We start from the raw sequence: 6,000 nt of genomic DNA, 5'->3' as shown, positions 1-6,000 counted from the left end.
CTTTGGCTGTATGCCATAAATTTTGATAGGTTGACTCCTTATTGTCATTCTCTTCAGTAAAATCAGTAATTGTTTCTATGATTTGTTCTTTAACCCACCAGGTCTGGAGTATTAGATTATTTAATTTCCAATTAATTTTTAATTTGCCTCTCCATGAACCCTTATTAATTAGAATATTTTTGTCACATGATGTGAAAATGTTGATTTTTTTTATTCCTGCTTCTCTGCATTTTCTTTGCCTATTTTTACACCCTAAAACATGGTCAGTCTTTGATTATGTACAATGTGTTGCTGAAAAGGTATATTCCTTTTTATCCTATTTACTTTTCTCCAGATAACTATTTTTCTAAAATTTCATTCACTACTCTTACTTTTTTTATTATTCATTTTTTGATTCAATAAATCTAGATCTGATAGAAAAAAAGTTGAGGTCCCCCACCAATACAGTTTTACTACCTATTTTCTCCTGAAACTTCAATAGTTTCTCCTTTAAAAATCTGGATGCTATTCCATTTGGTGTATACATATTGAATATTGATATTTCTTCATTGTCCATACTGCCTTTTATCAGGATGTAATCTCCTTCCTTATTTCTTTTAATCAGACTTATTTTTTGCTTTAGCTTTGTCAGAGATCATGATTGCTACTTTTGTCTTCTTTTTCTCAATTGATGCCCAATAAATTCTACTCCAGCCTCTTAGCTTTACCCTGTGTTTAGATACACCTGCCTCAGATGGGTTTCTTGTAAACAATATATAGTGGGATTTTGGGTTTTAATCCACTCTTATATCTGCTTCTGCTTTATGGATGAGTTCATCCCATTCACATTCAAAGTTATAATTGCCATGTGTGTATTCCTCATCATTTTGATTTCCTCTTTTAATCCTGTCCTGTCTCCTTTCACTGTTTCCCTCTACACTAGTGTTTTGCTTTTAATCATTCTCCCTTTCCTCCTCCTTTATTTTATTCCCTTTCCTAGCACCTCTCTTCTTATTCCCTTCCAACTTCTCTTTTAATCACCCCCCAACTTTTCCCTCCCTTTTATTATTCCCCTCCTGATTACCCTTCTACTTCTCCAAAGGGTAAGATAGGATTCTATACTCCAATAAATCTGAATGTTCTTCCCTTTCTGAACCATTTCCAAAGAGAGTAAGATTTAAGTGTTACTACCTTTTTCCTACCTTTCTTGCAATAGTTTCTCCCAACCCCCAGTCTCTTATGTAGTACAATTTATCCTGTTTTACCTCTTTCTTTGGAATCCTTTTTTCCTCTAATTTTTCTTACATATTATCCTAAACATTTTAATACCACATCCTCTGCCTATGTAAATTTCTTCTATTGATTATGATGATGGAAATAATTTTTAAGATTTACAGATATCCTTTTCCCATATGGGAGTATAATCAATTTGCCCTTACTAAAGCCCTTTAATTTGTTCTCTTTCTTATTTACCTTTTTATGGTCTTGAATTTTTTATTTGGCCATCAAATATTTTGTTTAATTCTGATCTTTCTTTGGGAATGCTTGGGAATCTTCTATTTTATTAAATGCCCATACATTCCCTTGAAAATATATCATCAGTTTTGATGGACAAATGATTCTTGATTGTAGACCCAATTATCTCTAAACCTTATACTCCTTCAGTATGGAAGTTGCCAGATCCTGTGTAATCCTGACTGAAGCTCCATGATATCTGAATTGTTTCTTTATGGCCATTTGAAGTATTTTCTCCTTGACCTGGAAGCTCTTGAACTTGGCTATAACATTCCTGCAAGTTATCATTTGGGGATTTAATATAGAGAGTGATCTGTGAATTCTTTCAATGTCTATTTTTCCTTCTTGTTCAAAAATATCAGGGCAGTTTTCTTGGATAATTTCTTGTAATATAAAGTCTAGGATTTTTTTTTTGGTCATGGCTTTCAGGTAGTCCAATCATTCTTAAATTGTCTCTCCTGGATCTATTTTCCAGGTCATTGCTTTTTTTAATGAGACATTTCATGTTTTCTCCTATTTTTTCATTCTTTTGATTTTGTTTTATTATTTCTTGATGCCTTATGAAATCAGTAGCTTCTACTTGCCCAATTCTAGTCTTTAAAGACTGATTTTCATACATGGTCTTTTGATTCTCCTTTTTAATTTGATTTATTATGCTTTTCGTGGCACTTTTTTTTTTATCACTGGACTTTTTTGCCTATTCTTCCAGCAGATCAATTCTGGTTTTAAAACTGCCTATTACTTCCTTTGATTTTGGTCTCTTTCCATTTGGCCAATTTTACCTTTTGAGCTGTTATTTTCTTGTTTCATTACTTTCATTTCTTTTCCCCACTTTTCTTCCGAGTTTTCTTCTATCTGTCTTTCTTGGTTCTTGAATTCCTTTTTGAGTTCCTCCAGAGCTTGCAACCGGTTTCCAGGGTTCTACTTGTTGCTTGTCATTTCTATATTATCTTCTGGCTTGTAGGGCTTTGCCTTCCCTTTCCTGTCAGAGGCCTAAGTGAGCTCTGACCTACACCTCTAGGGCCTGGGATTTCCAGGGGTAGGTCCAAGTTGTTTTTTGTTGGCATAGCCCACTTTGCAGTGTTTTGCCTTGTGGCTATCTTTGCTGTTGCCACTACTCTGGAGCTCTGAACCTCAGCTCCAGGGCCTGGGATTTCCAAGGATAGGACTGTGTTGAGTTTGTTTTTTTGTTTTTTTTTGTTGGTGGTGGTGGTGTAGAATGCTTCACTTCTGCTGCTGCCATCACTGTGTTGCTGTAGTAAGTTCAGTGCTATTAAGCTTTGAATCTCTCTGCCGGGACTTGGAGCCTCCAGGGGGAGGTTTACAGTGCTTTTTCTTTATAGTGTAGCCTGTCTCCTAGAATCTGGAGTTTGCCCAGATCCTGGCTTTACATCTTGTAAGGTGGGGGGAGGAAGGGCCTGCACTTTTTCTTGTGCAGTTTTACCTCCTTATAACATGGAAATCCCTTTTCTCTGCCTACCTTTCATGCTGTGTTCAGTGGTAGAACCCCTTTGCTCATCCTACCTTGACTTCTGTCCTTTTAAGATGCTTTTTCAAGATTTATTTGGAAGGACATTCAGAGCAGCTTTAGTATTTCCCTACTACTATGCCACCATTTTGGCTCCCAAGTTAGGAAACTCATTTTCCCCACAACTCCTGACTGAAACCTGGTTGTTTCCAAAGTGTCAGTTATGTCTTTAGCACTCTTAATTTATTTTCAACCTAATTATGTTTCTACTATTTAGCTAGGCTAGGTGTCTTCTTTTATCAATAAGTCTCTACTCAGACTTGTAATATAATCTATCTTAAATTACATCACCACAGAAAGAAGAGCACAGAATCTCAGTTAGACAAGGACTTAGTCCAAGCTATATCTAAACAAGAATCCACTTTACAACAACCTAACAAACTGCCCTTCAATCTTTACTTAAAAGCCTCAAGTGAGGCGGCACCCTTTAACCTCCTTAACTCCTTCCATTTTGGGGAGAGCTATAATTTCTTTCCAAATCATTCACAGAGTTAGTTAGAGTAGGAAAGAACTTGAGAATCCATTCACTTAGGCATGAACCTGTATAAGATTCCATATCACAAATAAGTAGTCATCCAACCTAGGAAGTTTTTCCTTACATCAAATCTAAACATAACTTTTTTTTTCTTTTAACCAACTTCCACCCATTGTTCTTAGTTTGATTTACTCAGCTAAAGCTTATCAAAATAAACTTAATTTCTCTTCCATATGATAGTTATTCATGTACAGAACACAGCTTCCACATTACCCTTAAGTCTTTTCTCTCTAGGCAATGGTATGCTGGTAAATGTTTAACTACTGGCTCTACAGAAAGTAAAATGGTTAAGTTTAATCTGCATAATTACCTTTTTTCTATCATTTTATCAAACCTAGATAACCAACAAAATAATAAACCATACCCTCAATTGTTATATTTTCCAGGTTCAGAACTGAAATTCTCCCATTGAAAATTTAATAATCAGTTCCAAAGAAGTTAGCTCCAGCACACTTCTGCGTCTGTGCTACATATCTGCAGTTCCTTCAACAGTTGACACATGGCCTAATTTCAATATCCTTCACTATAATGGTTGACTTCTTGGCATTTTCCAGGTTCCCAATGTCTTTCCTAAACTGTAGTTCACAGATCTGCATACAATTCTCCAAATATGGCCTGACTATATCAGAAAACAGTATGCTTTGGGGCAGCTAGGTGGTTCAGTGTGTGGAGAGCCTGGACCAAAGACAGGAAATCTTGGCTTCAAATATGGAATCAGATCCTTCCTAGCTGTGTAACCGTAGGCAAGTCATTTTCCTAGCCTTGCCACTCTTCTGCCTTGAAACCAATACACAGTTTTGATATTAAGATGAAAGGTAAGTTTTTTTTTTTTAAGTAGTATGATTATAGACAGCTGTAGCTGGGTGGCATCGTATATATAAAATTAGATTTGGTGACAGAAAAACCTTAGTTTAATCTTGCCTTAGACACTACCATGTGTGTCATCTTGTCTCCTATAAAAGGAGGATAATATACAAGGTTGGTGAGCTCAAATGAGAAAATATATGTAAAGTGTTTTGCAGTATTGCAATATTTGCAATATTGCAAAATAGCTATTATTCTAACCTCCTTTGTCCTGAATACTATGTCACCTTTAAGGCACTCAAAGGTTCTTTTTTTTTTTTTCACTCCCACAACAAACTATAAATTTTTATTAGATTTAGCCAATGTTCTCGTCTATTCTAGATCTTAATTCTATCACCCAGTGTATTAGCTATCCCTCTTACATTCCTCTCACTTGCACATTTGATAAGTATGCCATCTATGCCTTTCTCTAAGTCATTAATAAAAATATTTAACACCTTTGGGATCAAAACACATCTGCTAGAGACTTTATCCCAGGATAACTTGAAGCCACTAATCAGCCATTCTTTGAATAGTTATTATAAAAATTATTTTCAAAAATCATTGTACCATAATTTTACCCAAATCTTTCTATTTTGCTCACAAGAATATGTAATGGAATTTGTCATGTGTTGTGCTAAAAACTATGTAAAGTATATCTTTGTCAATCCCCTTATTGATCATTCTGGCAAACCTGTCAGAGAGAAAAAAAAACAACTAAATTAGTCTTATGTAACCTATTCCTGATGAAGCCTTGATAGCTTTCTAATAACTGCCTTTTTCAGATGTTAATTAACATCCCTATAAACCTATATTTGGCTATTTTGCTTGGAGTTGGCTCCTTATTTGAAAATGAGTGAGTTTGCCTTTTTTCCACTTCTAGGTCACTTCTCCACAGACTTTCAAAGATCGCTGAGATTATCTCAGCAGTCATATCTAACCAGTTTTTCAATACCCTGAGAGGCTGTTTGTTTAAATCTGCTGACTTGAATTAACCAAGGATAAGGAATTAATATTTTTCAATCTTTCTACTTATCTTAGGTTCAATTCTCTCTTCCCAATTTTGTTCTGTATTTTCAAATTTAAAAATTATCCTCTGAAAAAGCAGAAGCAAAATAATGACTGAGCACCTTAACTCTTCTCCCTGTCACCTTTTATCATTGTCTTCTCCACTCCAAACAGTAGTCTATTTCTTTCTTTAAACTTCCTTTCCACCTCTCACCCCCATGTTGTGTTTGAAAAAATAAACTACCCTTTTTGGTATCTTTAGAATCAAACTCAGGTCCCCAGATGCCCAAACAAGCAGCATTTTTACAGACCGGAGCTGGGCATCGCAGATTAGGAGGAATAGATGTCCCCATCTGCTGGGAGTTCAGAAGAACTACAGGCAGGTCAAAAAATGATTCTTTGTAGATGGCCAGAGAATAGACATGGACTACCAATGAAAATCAAACATCGGAAGAGTAGACACATTAGAGATAGCACAAAATAAGGAACTCAATTATTTAAATGACAGTAAGGGATTTGGGAATGCATAGTTGCCCACGGGTTGTTGTGTGTTTTTTTTTTTAATTTCCAAAGATTCCTGATATAAACTTAG

This window comes from Monodelphis domestica, chromosome 2, assembly GCF_027887165.1.
Source record: "Monodelphis domestica isolate mMonDom1 chromosome 2, mMonDom1.pri, whole genome shotgun sequence".
NCBI classification, from domain to species: Eukaryota; Metazoa; Chordata; class Mammalia; order Didelphimorphia; family Didelphidae; genus Monodelphis; species Monodelphis domestica.
Note: the sequence above shows the minus strand (reverse complement) of the source record.